Genomic DNA, 15,161 nt, shown 5'->3' on the forward strand with positions numbered 1-15,161 from the left:
CCGGCCCCAACAGGCAGGTATTTTAATAAGGACTATTACTCAAAAGAAGTTGTGTAATTTTGAGCAAGTTATTTATCTCTCTAAACCTCAAACTACACAACAGGCAACAGTATCTCTCTTTTGGGAGTTTATGAAAAATTAGCATAATATAAATAGGACGCCTGGCACAGTGCTTGCCACATTGTAGGCATTCAGGAATTATTAATTCAAGTTCCAACCTTTGGTCCACTTAACACCACTTGCTCCTAGAGATTATAGAAAAGATGACAAAAAAGGATGTTTGCTGAGCTCTTTAATTGTTGAAAAGGATTCTTGAAAAAGAATTTTTTTAATGATAGCACTAGGAATGTACAACTGCCAGGAAGTGGAATCAAAGAAGTTTAAATGATGTAGATTGAAGTTATAGGCAAAGAAGATCCATGAAATAAAAAGATAATTGATGTGAACTTATGTGAAATACAGACTATTTGACTAATCTGATATCCCTAGGATTTTTCTTTTTTTTCATGTGATCTCCAACTGATGTATGTGACAGTATAGTGCAAAACTATCTGAGCTGTAAATGAAATAGGAAAGCCTTCTATTTTCTTTTGCAGGATTTCTGGAACTTTCAGCCCCCTGACTCAAATACCAATTGTATCCCTACTCATTGTCTACATCTTTTTGGATTTACATATTGTTTGACTCTCTCTCATCTCCTATCCTAGAAAAGTATTTAGTAGGAGGTTGGATTTAATTTTCTAAGCATTATATTAAATAAATTTCCTTGCCAGATAACGTGATATCCTAAGTTGCGCCCAGCATTATAAAGATGGATCTGATCGCGATTGCCAGCATCTTAATATCTGAGCAATAATAATATCACATGCAATAAAGCCATGTTTTCTTTCATTTTAAAAAATACATTGTGATGAAGGAGATACAGAGTCGCTGTGGGGGTCGGCAGCTTGAATAAGTTTGTAATCAGATGATTACAAATGATTACAGATGATTGCTCCCAGGCTGACGAAGTGAAAATTTAGAAGAGAAAAGGAACATTAAGTAGATTACGTCTGAGGCATGAATATATTAATATGCTTAATTAGCGTTTTCTGACCCTTAAATTCAAATATTGAAAATCGATACATGATAGTTGTTGGTTTGTACTACAAAATTGACTACTCTTGATAATGATTTCCCACTTAAACTTGTAGCATGTAATTATTTTTCCTGTAAATCTTCCACATAAAAAAAAATTACATTTCAGAAAACTTATTTGACTACTACTTAGAGCGGCATGAGCGGTGAAAAGAAGAAAACTGTTTCTTTCAAAAAGCAAAATCATAAATACCAAGTATGAGTGGGATAAATTATAACCTTTGCCCCCCACCCCTGGGAGAATGCTCTGAGGAGAAAACAAATGTCCCTCTTTCCCTTATAGATGCCTTAACTGCCTCTTTGATTGACTAAGATAAGGAAAACCAGGGGTTTTGACGTTTTGCTGGGTCTGTGAGTAGACAGGTCGTAGACCTGGAAGCAGATGACCGTGTCACATGACATGGTCACCATTATGGGCACTTTTTATGCACAAAGAGGCCTCCAGGCGTGATTAAGAAACTGGAGGGTAAAAAATGACGAATGGAAACCACTCTGCAAAAATAATATAAAGTATTACATCTATTATGGCCAGGAATTTACATAAAATGTGTTTTATTTAGAAAATGTTTCTCCTTAATAGAAATTGATTCATTCATGCAACAAATATTATTGATCACCTATTATGTGCCCCATATATTTTAGGTCCTGGGGATACAATGGTAAACAAAACAAAGTCCCTGCCTTCATGCAGCTTACTTTCTAGTTGGCAGACAATATCTATAATTTATATTAAAAAGTATACAATGTAATTTCAGCTAATCATAAGTACTATGCAGGGTGGAATATTCAAATATGTAACACTGATCTGGCCAGCTTGGGAGACTTGGTTTGGTTTGGTTTCACATCCCTTTGTCCTCCCTTGTATTTGCTCTCTTCCTTCACTGCCTCACTTCCCTTTCCTGCTCACCCCAACAGCCTTGACACTGAACTTCCCATTAAAGCGTTAGTATATAAGCTTTAGCTTGTGACTCTGTTGCCATATACCCCTCCCTTCCCCCACCCCACCTGCAGTCAGAACACGGGCCAGCCTTAGCCTTGTCGAGACTGGTGTTATGCCTTTAGTTGCTGGATCATGGGAAGGTCTGGGAAATGCAAGGATAGCAAGAGCAGGGGAGGAACTCAGGATCTGGGGCAGCAGCTATTTACTGGCCAGCAAAGAAGTAGAACATTTCAATATTATAGCAATTGATGTAGTCATGCTGAAGTATCAGCCCTGGTGCTAGAAAGAAAAATAAAGCAGGCTAAGAGGAGGGAGAGTGGAGGATTACTCTGTGTTAACCCTGTATTTTTTCTGAGAAGTATAGTGTCTTTGGGAGGTGTACGTGTATGCACGTGCACACACGTGGATATTTTATACAGCAGTTATCTGTTGGATGCACAGAGCATGGGAGACATCTGTTTACTCCACACTGATGGAGAGACTTCAGTGACACTAGAACTAGGAGTGCCAAAGCCCACCTTAGTCTCTTCTGATGAAGCCTCTTTTGTGTTGTTCTGGACTGAATAATTCATATTTTAGGATATATATTACAGTGAGTTATTGTTTCCTATAAATTGAACTGGTGTGATAGGGAGAGAGACACAGACAGATCCTAGTGCAAGACAAAAACTTTGTGGGTGGGTGTTTTCTGTGTATGTTTTAAGGGCAGCAGAGGTTGTAAGAAGGAGATCTAGGAACCTCAGGAGAGCCCTTCTTTCTGAGGTTGATCTCTGCCTATGCACTTAATCACATGTCCTCTGAGACCTTGAATCATCAATTGTGTCCTCACTTTATTTTCAACCTTTTCCTCAGTGCTGCCTTTTCCTTCCTCCTACAGATATTTCAGTCTCTTCCATTCTATAAAAAACTTGCCTGGGGCTGGCCCGGTAGTGTAGTGGTTAAGTTCACACACTCCACTTTGGTGGCCCAGGGTTTGCAAGTTCAGATCCAGACGCGGACCTACACACTGCTTATCAAGCCATGCTGTGGCGGCCTCCTACATATAAAGTAGAGGAAGATGGGCACAGATGTTAGCCCAGGGCCAATCTTCCTCAGCAAAAAGAGGAGGATTGGCATCGGATGTTAGCTCAGGGAGGATCTTCCTCACACACACACACAAAAACAAAAAACTTTCCTGTGACTCTCACCACCCGTTGATTTATTCCATTTTCTATAATACCTTATACGCTGCCTCTGTTTCATCATCTCGCCTTCATTCTTCAGTCTGCTAGAATATAGCTTTAATCTGTAGGCTCCCATGAGAACCTTTCTCTCAAAGGTCACAAATCAACTCTTAATTGCCAAATCCAAGGGCTTTCTCTGCTTTTATCTGACAGGACCTCCCTACATCTGAAAATGTTGACTTCTGTCTTGTGAAACACCACTGTTCTTGGGCTTTCTTTCATCCCAGTCCTCTTTCAGCCCCTTTGCCTCCTTCTAAATGAAATGTCCCCAAAGTTCCACAAAAAATTTTCTCCACCTTCTGTGTTTCCTCTCTCAGTGGCTTTACTATCCAAGTCAACCAAACTAAAAGCCCTAACATAATTTTTTTATGATATATATTAGTTAACAATAAAGAGCTCTTGGAAATGAAAAAAATCTCACAGAAGGAACAAATAGCAAAGAGATGGAAAATAAAAGAAAAGAATTTTTAAAAGAGAGAGTTCAGGAGGTTCAATTAATATGAGATACAGGAAGAGAGAAAGTGGAGGAAAGGTATTTATCAAGGAATAATACAAAAATGTGTCCTAAAACAGAAGGACATGAGTCTCCATTGTGTTCCGAGCAGTGAATGAGAGCATACGCTAAGATACGCTATAGGGAAACGTCATTATCCCAGGCCTGCGAGAAGATCTAAAGAGCATCCACGGTAATGAGGGGAGTGGGCATGGCAGAATGAAGTCCTCATCCACCATGGCAGGAAGTCAATATCTAAACTTAGTAACAAAATAACCCTATAAGAACATTGTTTATAAATATGGCTTTAAATTTGAGTAAACAGCTAGAAGAGTTGAGGATGGTTGCCTGGTGAACAGGACTGGGGGCAGAGCAGAGAACTACAGTTATAAGCCTTTTAGTACTATGTCTTTTTAAAACTATAAACTTGTATTACTTTGGAAAATAGTGGCATTAAAAAACCTTTCTCAGGGGGCCAGCCCAGTGGCATAGCAGTTAAGTGCACGCACTCCGCTTAGGCAGCCCGGCGTTCACGGGTTGGGATCTCGGGTGCACACCGACGCATTGCTTGTCAGGCCATGCTGTGGTGGCGTCCCATATAAAGTAGAGGAAGATGGGCACAGATGTTAGCCCAGGGCCAGCCTTCCTCAGCAAAAAAAGAGGAGGATTGGCAATGGATGTTAGCTCAGGGCTAATCTTCCTCACCAAAAAAAGAAAAAGAAAAAAACCTTTCTCACTTCTCTGCTCCCTTTTGCCTACAAATAAGCCTTAAATCTCCACTGCCTGCTCTTTAAAATCAGGCCTTACCCTGCTTTCAGTCTCATTTATCAGCGCTCTCTCCCCAGCCTCACACATCCCACATGCCAATCACTCATTCCTTTAAGAACATGTATTGAGCACCTACTGTGAGCTAGTGGGTGTGGAAAGATGAATAAGACACCTTCCCCATCCTCACTGAACTAATGGCAGAAACAGATGCATAAAAAACAAACACACTTCATTGAATTTGATGCGTAATTAAAAGCATGGATGATGACCTCTTCTATGGGAATCCAAAAGAAAGAGCAACATGTTGCCCAAGTTTTTCTCTCACTCAAAGCTCCATGCCCTTGATAATGCTGGTTTCTGTGTTTGGATTTTTTGTGGCCACACAGAAGGACAACATGCAACTTTCTCTTACCAGTCCTGAGCTCTCCCTCCTCCCAGAAACAACGGCTTTTTCTTCCTTGCTCCCCAATCACTGCCGATTATGCTCTGATTCTTTTTTGCTCAGAAAGCATTATAAGATGATAATTAAGAACTCCAACTCTGGAGATAAGAAGACTCTGGCACTTCCTAGATATGTGACAGGGCAGGCTACATATCCACTTAGCATCCATTTGCTTCATTTCTTATTCGGGACAGTAAGACCACTGATATAACGGTTGTTTTGAGGATTATGTGAGATAATGCATTCTAAATGCTTGGAACGTAGAATTTATTATGGTCATGTTGGTCTCCCTGTTGGATACGTTCCTGAGGAGGACAGGGACTATGTTTGATTTGACTTCTTGTCACTGATGTCTAACCCAGAGCTTGACACCTGCCAGGTACATGTTTGCTATGATGATACAGAAAGAAAGAAAAGGCTGTCTAAGAAGATTTAATGGAGACTGTGGGACCTGAAGTGGGGTTAGAGGATGGACAGCATCTAGCCAGGTGGTGGGAGTGGCTAGTGCAAAAAGTCTATCATTGGGAATGAGCATATGGGAGCCAGTGAGGCAACCAGCCTATCTGCAGAAGATGAGTGCTGGGTTAATGGGAGATAAGATTGGTAGGTGGGATAAAGTTGTGGCATGAACACAGGCAGAGGTGTTTACACCTCAGATGGTAAACAGGGACTCTGTAGGCTCTTGAGCAAGAATAAAATGAGAATACCAATACTTGAGGAAGGTTAGTGTGTAAGTTAGCAGGATGCAAAACAATTCTTGGCCTATTTCCTTCCCACACTCTCCACACCCGTTGAGGTACCACACTTGGCATAGAGATAAGCGAAGAGCATGCATCTCAGAAATTTTAGCAATGGAAGAAAAAAGAGAGATGGGTCAATGGCTACTTATCAAGAGCAGCAGAGTCAAGCAAAGATAAATTTGAAAAGAAGAGCAGATTTATAAGAAAACTGGGAGACCAACACTCTTTTTTAATTCAGCAAATAATTATTGGAAAAAATATTAATTGAGCCTCTGTTACATGCAAAACACTGCTGAGTACTGTGATAAACAGAGAGTTCCCTCTCTTCAAGTAGAGGGAATAATACAGGTACATAAATCTCCATGTACAAGAAGGAACATAATACTGGGAGAGAGAGAAGAGAGAGATGATGAATGAAGAAGAGAGCATTCTAGACCAGTGGTTCTCAAACTTTTTGGTCTCAGGACCCCTCTACACTCTTGAAAATTATTGAGGACTCCAAAGAGCTTTTGTTTATGTGCATTATGTCTATCAATACTTACCGTATTCAAAATTAGAACAAAATTTTAAAATATTTACCTATTTTTTAAAATTATTTTGAGGTCATAATGGTTTATAACATTGTGAAATTTCAGGTGTACGTTATTATTTGTCAGTTTCTGTATAGACTGCATCGTGCTCACCATCAATAGTCTAATTTTTATCTGTCACCATATATATGGGCCCCTTTACCCTTTTCACCCACTCCCCAACCCCCTTCCCCTCTGGAACCACTAATCTGTTCTCTTTGTCTATGTGTTTATCTTCCACTTATGAGTGAAATCACGTGGTGTTTGTCTTTCTCTGTCTGGTTTATTTCACTTATCATAATACTCTTAAGGTCCATCCTTGTTGCAAATGGGACGATTTTGTCTTTTTTATGGCTGAGTAGTATTCCATCAACTATTTACCTATTTTTAAGTAACAATATTAAACCCATTACATGTTAACATAAATAACATACTTTATGAAAAATATATTTTCTGAAACAAAAAAAAATAGTAAGAAGAGTTGCTCTGTTTTACATATTTGCAAATCTCCTTAACATCGGACATATGTAAGACACCTGGGTTTTCATAGCTGCCTCTGCCATTCAATCATGTTGTTTCGTTTAAGTGTTTGAAGAAAATCTGGTTTCACACAGATATGGAGCAGGAAAACGGAGGAATTCGCAGACTCATTGAGTGGATCTTGGGGATCCCTCAGGTGTCCTTGGTCCATATTTTCAGAATCTTTTTTCTAAATGGTAATCAGTTATTTAACCCTCCTGTTAGGATCTATTTGTTAGGTAACTACCGCCATTCCCAACACCAGTGGGAGCTAATAGAAAGGAAGTGGAAAACTTGTCAGTTATTTTAAAAAATAATACTCCTCCTTTTTAAAAAGTAGGTTAATGTAAGCACAGAGTTCAAAAGTTATATGTGAAAACTATAACTATAACTATATATATATGTGAGGGACCCTTCTAGTCCCTCAACCACCCAGATTCCTACATAGGAAGCAACTAGCATTACCAGTTTTTTGTCTTTCCCCCAGAAATATTCTATGCCTATATCAGCATATGGCGTACAACAGCCAATTAACAATATACCTTAGAGATTTCTTCATGTACACATACAAAACATACGTTATATAATAATGCAGCTTATTGTGGCTATAGCTTAATTGTTTAATTTTCTGTTTTTACAAACAATGCTGTAAATACCCTTGTTCATGCATCTTTTGCAATACAGAAGTATACCTTTTGCATAAATTATTAGAAACAGAATTGTTAGATCAAAGGAATGTGGATTTTACATTTTGATAGCTACTGCCAAACTGGACCTCTATAAAATATCTATTTCACGGGGGCCGGCCCCATGGCTTAGCAGTTAAGTGCACGCACTCCGCTGCTGGCGGCCCGGGTTCGGATCCCGGGCGTGCACCGACGCACCGCTTCTCCGGCCATGCTGAGGCCCTGTCCCACATACAGCAACTAGAAGGACGTGCAGCTATGACATACAACTATCTACTGGGGCTTTGGGGGGGGGGGAAATAAACAAATTAAAAAAAATAAATAATAAATAAAATATCTATTTCTCCAGCCCTATACAGCACAATGTATTATGAAATTATTTTAGATTTGTCATCTGATAAATGAAAAAGTGCTATTGCATTATAGTTTTGGTTTGCATTTCTGTTATTATTAGTGTTTTTCCATTTCAATGAGCTATTTCTTGCTCATTTACCTGTTGAATCATTGGTTTTACTGATTTGTAGAAACTTTTTATGTAGGACGACAGTGCTGGAAATGGGGGATTCTGGCAAGCCTGAAGATATAGTATGAAGACGCCAGGCAAATATGGGACAGGGTGTGCACATAAGGAAAAAGACACTGAAAGGGGAGGTGAAAGGATGTAGTAGACGAGCTTTTTCTATTTCACGTGTTTGACAGGCCTGAGCTTCCTGGGCATTAGTGACTGGTGCAGTGATCTCCAAGATGGATTTTGCAAGGTGACTCACTGAGGTTCAGAGAAAATATTAGAACTCGTATTTAAATTTCTTTTTAATCTAAAAACAGGAAATTAACTTTTACTAATATTTAATATGTGGAATGCCACTTGCATCTTTACTCAGTCTGAAGGTCAGATGGTCACCTATGGTGGTGGGTATCCAGGAACAAGAGCAGGAATTCCACAAGTGTCACCCTCAAGTGTTTATGCTCCTTTTCAGCACATTGTGACACATCGTACAATGGTAGAATAAAAGATTTACCAATTATGTCTAGTTTTAACTAAACTAACCTCACAAAATGGGTATTGGTGCCCTGCCAAGATCCTCATTACCGGTCCTTGCAAGCTGTGACTCTTGGCTGCTAACAGCTCATAGCTGTACCCTTCTGCTTGGGAGAATTGCCCTTAAATGATGGGGGGTTGTACACCACCACCACCCTCGCACCCCAACCCCAGGTGGTCAGTAGCCAATGACTGAGTGATAAAGGGAATTAAAAGGCTTGCCTCCTCTCCTCAAGGTGAGGCAGCTCTGCAGTGCCATCCATGCTCCAGAGCTCCTTGTGGGATCAGACTGAGGATAACCTTCAGCTGAACCCACATCTTTGCTAGGCCCTTCCCCTATCCTACTCTGTTCCCCTCACTCCCTTACAGGTTTCATCTGAGATCACTCTCCGAAAAGCACTGGCACAAGACACCTCATCTCAGACTCTGCTCCTTGAGAACCTGGCCTAAGACAATAAGCATATGATTTTAAAACAGTCATGCAAAGAAGACAAGAATTCAAAAGATCAATAATAAAAGCAACAACAAAATGGCAGAACTAGAATTTTTTCCTATCTCTAGTATAATCTCTTCTTAGCTAAAACACATGACAAAAAATGACACTTTAATGAGATCTAACAAGAAGTCAGCTAAAAGACCTAGAAACTATAAAGAAGACTATTTGAAATATAGATTTCTATCCACTTTTCTAGCAAATGAATCTTGCCTTAGTGATTATAATGGTTTCAGATATTAGCTAATGATAACATAAAAACGCTATTAGCAAGATATTTAAAATCAAGGTATTCAGAATATGAAGCTAAATCTCAACAATCTTTTCAGCGATATTTAAAATTATTTGACATGCAACACTTTATACAGTTTCACTAAATTAAGTAATAAATATTTAGAATTCTAAGATTTCTTCTGAGGTTTCTTACCTAACAGTGAAAGACAGAGCAAAACAAAAACAGCGACAACTGAAAAGAAAACTCATATGCCACTGGGGAACTATTTCTTTTTTGTCACAGTTAAAAAAGCTAAAATATGGGCTGGCCCCGTGGCTTAGCGGTTAAGCTCGTGCGCTGCGCTACTGGTGGCCCTGGTTCGGATCCCGGGCGCGCACCGACACACTGCTTCTCTGGCCATGCTGAGGCCGCGTCCCACATACAGCAACTAGAAGGATGTACAACTATGACATACAACTATCTACTGGGACTTTGGGGGAAAAAAAGGGGGAGGATTGGCAATAGATGTTAGCTCAGAGCCGATCTTCCTCAGCAAAAAGAGGAGGATTAGCACGGATGTTAGCTCAGGGCCAATCTTCCTCAAAAAAAAAAAAGCTAAAATAATTTGAAGAATTTTTAAAAAGAGACAAGCGAAAACACATTCTTTGGGTAATATATACTAAACGGAATATGCATAGAAAATACTGTGGAAAGTTGAAGAAACAAGTATTAGAATAAATTATGCTGTGTGGGAGGTTCATATTCATTTGGATGAAAGTATAAGTGTTTCTAATATGTCTCAGCTTATGGTATTTGTTAAATTCTGAGTCAATAATGAAATATAGGAAGAACTATTTTTCTTAAGCCATTAAAGGAAAGATATCCCAGAGAGGGTATGTTTTCAATAATAAATGTCTTCTTTAATAAAAACAATTTTTCATGGGAAAACAAAACTGATTTTTTTTTTATTGGAGCAACTGATTTCACTAGAATAAATGAATTTTCTGGAATATGGTTACAGTGCTAATAACACACATTAAATCAAATCACTGGATTCTTCATTGGCGAGTTATAATAACAAGAAAGTTGGGCCAGACTGTACAAACTTCTACAGGTTATCATCAATCTAGTTATTTTAATAAAAACAAGACTTTAAAATTTTAGTGTAGACTCTTTACAGTACTATTTAAGTATCTGTAGAATGGGTATAAAGTTTTTTTCATACAGCAGAGAGAGGCTCACTGATATTTTGTGGCAGAATATTTAAAAGAGCTGCCAAAGTGAAGATAAGTTACACATTTTCATTTTACAAAAAGGAAAGCGTTTCAAATTTCCTGTCCTTTCCTGTGCTGACAAGTGGCTTTCTGTAAAGTGCTATGTTGGCAGTTATTTTGGGGAACAGAAAAAAGGAACACTTTATCTGTTCCTTCAAGGTAACAGTGACCTTTTAACAATGCATGGAAAAGTGCTTATCAATTTGAAAACACACATTTGGAAATGTTTTTATCTTTCCATGATTTTATTGCTTAAAGTGCTGAAAGTAAGTTTGTCACCTATAAAAGTTCAAGCATGCCAAAATTTGGAAACAGAATCGTCAACCTTGTTTGAAGATTTTCCAAATGAAGAGTTACAGTGGATTTTTAATCCATTTGTCAGATATAAAAATGCAACATCTTCTGATTGACATTAGGGAACATGGATATTTCTAGTGGAATTTCAACAAAAATCTTTCCATAATTAGGATATAGGACAGGAAAAATGAGTATTCTGATGTTGCACTGCTTTCTTTTGAATCTTAGTACCTTTTTGAGGTGTATTTTTCATTTATGGCAGACATTAAAACCAAGAAGTGAGGGGCTGGCCCCGTGGCTTAGCGGTTAAGTGCGTGAGCTCCGCTACTGGCGGCCCTGGTTCGGATCCTGGGCGCGCACCAACGAACCGCTTATCCGGCCATGCTGAGGCTGTGTCCCACACACAGCAACTAGAGGGATGTGCAACTACCACATACAACTATCTACTGGGGCTTTGGGGGGAAAAAGGAGGAGGACTGGCAATAGATGTTAGCTCAGGGCCAGTCTTCCTTAGCAAAAAGAGGAGGATTGGCATGGGTGTTAGCTCAGGGCTGATCTTCCTCACAAAAAATAAAATAAAATAAATAAAATAAAACCAAGAAGTGAAATAAACTGAATGTAAAATCAGACTTGCAAGTAGCTTTCTATCCACGACGTTAAACCAAGATTTTCAAAACTACTGAAATTATTATTGATATTTTTGATAAAAGCCAAATGTTTGAGAATCATTTAATAAGCAAAGTAAAAATTATTTTAGAAATCTCTCATTCTTTAAAAATCCCTGTTCTGTGTGTATTTTATAATATAAAGAACATTATTAAAGTACATATAGATTATTTACTAATTAAATTTTGTGGTGGCTGCCTAAAAAACTTTTATGATGAATGTACAATCAACGAAGTTTGGTGACCCTTGGTCTAGTGAATAGTAGGTACCACATTGACAGGATGCTTTTTATTCTTTAATCAAACTCTCCCAGCTGATACAATTAAGCATTTTAATTGCATTCTAAAGTAGGTGAGGGCCGGCTCCGTGGCTTATCGGTTAAGTGCGCGCTCTGCTGCTGCTGGCCCCGGTTCGGATCCCGGGCGCGCACCAACGCACGGCTTCTCCGGCCATGCTGAGGCCGCGTCCCACATACAGCAACTAGAAGGATGTGCAGCTATGACATACAACTATCTACTGGGGCTTTGGGGGAAAAATAAATAAATAAAATTAAAAAAAAAAGTTAATGTTAAATGGGGCTCACCTCATTTAAAAAAAATAATAAATAAATAAAGTAGGTGAAAATCCAAGATGTAAGAATGAAAATACAATTTTTAATTTTTTTCTTAGCCAAACAACTTGAAATTTTACATGAAGTAATGTGGCGTGTGGAACTCAAACACCCCTCCTATAATGGGAGAGTTACGTCAACAGAGCAAACATGTCAACAGCCTACTGCTTGCTGGCTTGGGGTCTGCCTTACTTGTTGACTACAGAGAGCGAGGAGAGATGGGCCACATACAAGTCATAGCCTTTCACACAGTAACTCTACCCAATACAGAAAGGTGATCCAATAGGTGTCATCTTCTCACCATTTCACCAAACAGATACATCACTTGTAAGTTCACAAAAGTGGAGAGTAGAAAGCTGCATCTACCCCAAAACTTCCCAAAGAATGGAAGTTTTGGCAGACATTCCTCTTATTGGCTGAGGCAAATATGTACCAAAAACTACAAGAATGAGAGAATGAATTCCCTCAAAAACAATAAGAAAATACTAAAGGCAGCTGGTTACAAATTTAATACACAAAGTTCAATAGCTTTCCTATAAAGAGAAAAGACCCATTTAAAAAATAAAGTGAATAAAAGATCCCATATACTATTTCAAAGATTACATACTCAGAGACAAACCTAAGAAATGTGCAAGTATGAAGCTACTTGGAGGAAATCGAAGATGATTTGAGTCTATTTTCCAGAGTCAGTTTAGTTGTCACTTCTTCAGGGAAGACTGCCAGACTCCCGGGATTAGATCAAATCACTTAATATAAGCCCACCATATGACCATGCGTCTCTCCCTTAAAGCTTCATAATTTTATGTTTACATGTACGATTGTTTGCTTAATCTCTATTGTCCCTTCTGGATAGCATAAAATCTATGATAACAGATACATTACTTTCGTTACATTTGTATCTCCAGTGCCTAGCAGAATTCCTGGTGTAATAGGCACTCAATAGGTGTTTCTTGAGTGAATGATGACAGAATGAATGAAGGAATAAATAAGATGGAAAAATCTATATTGTGTTTGGTTACAAAGACTTAATATTGTAAAAATGTTATTTCTATGTAAATTACTCTATACATTGAACATAACAATCACAATATCAACAGCATTATTTTTGGAACTTGACAAAGTGTTATTAGAATTCATCTAGATTCTGGAGATGGACGGTGGTGACAGTTGCACAACAATGAATGTGCACAACAAAACTGTACACTTAAAAATGGTTAAAATGGTAAATTTTATGTATATTTTACCACAATAAAAAAATCTGGCCAAAAAAGCTCGTCTAGAAATATAAGAATAGACAGAAAAGAACTTTTAAAGAAGAGTATTAATGGAGGATTATTCTCCCTATAAATTAATATTTACTATAAAGCTACAGTACTTGAAACACTTTGCAACCGGATCAATGAAGCTGAATAAAGAATCCAGAAAAACACTAACATTTATATGGGAATTTAGTATATGATAAAGATGACATTTCAGAATAATAAGTAAAACATGGCTTATTCAACAATAGTTTTGGGAAAATAGGATAGCCATAAAAGAAAGAGGGTGAAATTTGAATTATCTCACTTCGTTAGAAAAATTATGAACTTTGAATAGGTGATTCACATTCATGGTAAAACGAAACAAAACAAAAAACCTTGAAATAGTACAAAAATGTACATATTAAAAAGTGAATTCCCCTCCCACTTTGTCTCCCCATTTTTCTTCCCAAAGGCGATCACTACAACCAGGTTCTTGGGTATCTTTCCAGAGATATTCTATACCATATGTGTAATATTATCTGTTTTGGTAGCAGATGGAAGCATACTTTTCTTCCCTTTGCTTTTTTTACTTGGAAATACTTTGTAATTAATGCCATGTTAGTATGTATGGAGTTGCCCCCGTTTTTGTTATTGGTTACATAAAATAGTCCTTCAGAATAATATTTTATATATATATTTAAGATGTTAAATATATATATGAATGACACAGAAAAGGCTAATAGGCAAAGAGCTCTCACAAATCAGTAAGACAAAAACAAGCCTAAAGAAAAATTGGCAAAGATATGAATATATAGCACAAGAAAAAATTAACATTTGGAAAAATGCTTCGCCTTATAAATAAATAAATGCAAAATAAAACAATAAAAATAATTTTAAGGATGAAGCATTTTTCACTCAGAGTGAAAATATGGAAAAGTTCAATAATATCCAGCTAGTATTGGTGATAAATAGGGAAGCAGGTACTCTCATATACTGTTAATGGTGCAATAAATTGATATAACCTACCTGGAGGGCAGTTTGACAATATCTGTCAACACAGAAAAGTCCATAAAAGCTTTGACTCATCAATTCCACTTCGCATAAATGCATGAAATGTATATACAAGGATGGTCATTGTAATTTTTAAAAACCTAGCAGTATCTTAAATGTACAAATAGAATACCAGTTAAATTATGCTACAATAATACAATAATATGCAGCCATTAAAATTAGGTAGATCCTTCATACATATTTTTAAAGGAAGAAAACTGTACAGAACCATATATATAGCTCATTTTTATTTAAATTAACTTTTAAAAGAATATATATGCTAGTGTATACATTTAAAAAGTCTACAGAAGAATTGGTCAACAGTGGCTACCTCTGGGGAGTGAGATTATTTGACTTGGGGGGGAAGATTTTTGTATCTTAGTTATGTTTTAATTTTTTGTGTAACTGTGAGCAAGTCTTATTAAATTATGATAAAGTTTACAAAATATCAATGTACCAAAATGGTCGCATAAAATGGCTCCCTTAAAATGTCATGTACCAAATCAGAAGTCTTTGCTGCAACTCCCTCTTAGGAAGAAGCAGCCTCTGAGCTCCGAGAACAGGGTGTCTCTATACAGACCACAACAGTGCAAGAAAACTTGCTGTTGCAGCTATTGATTGTAAGGGGAGATTAGACTCTTTGTGGCTAAAGGAAAATTAAAGTGTAATTACAAAGTCGTGGAAATATTTATTTGGAAATTTAAAGAGATTTTCATCAAGAAGGTCTTTCTTTTTAACGCTCAACTAATTTTAAAAAGTT

The sequence above is a fragment of the Diceros bicornis genome, chromosome 24 (genome assembly GCF_020826845.1).
Source record: "Diceros bicornis minor isolate mBicDic1 chromosome 24, mDicBic1.mat.cur, whole genome shotgun sequence".
In the NCBI taxonomy this organism is placed as follows: Eukaryota; Metazoa; Chordata; class Mammalia; order Perissodactyla; family Rhinocerotidae; genus Diceros; species Diceros bicornis.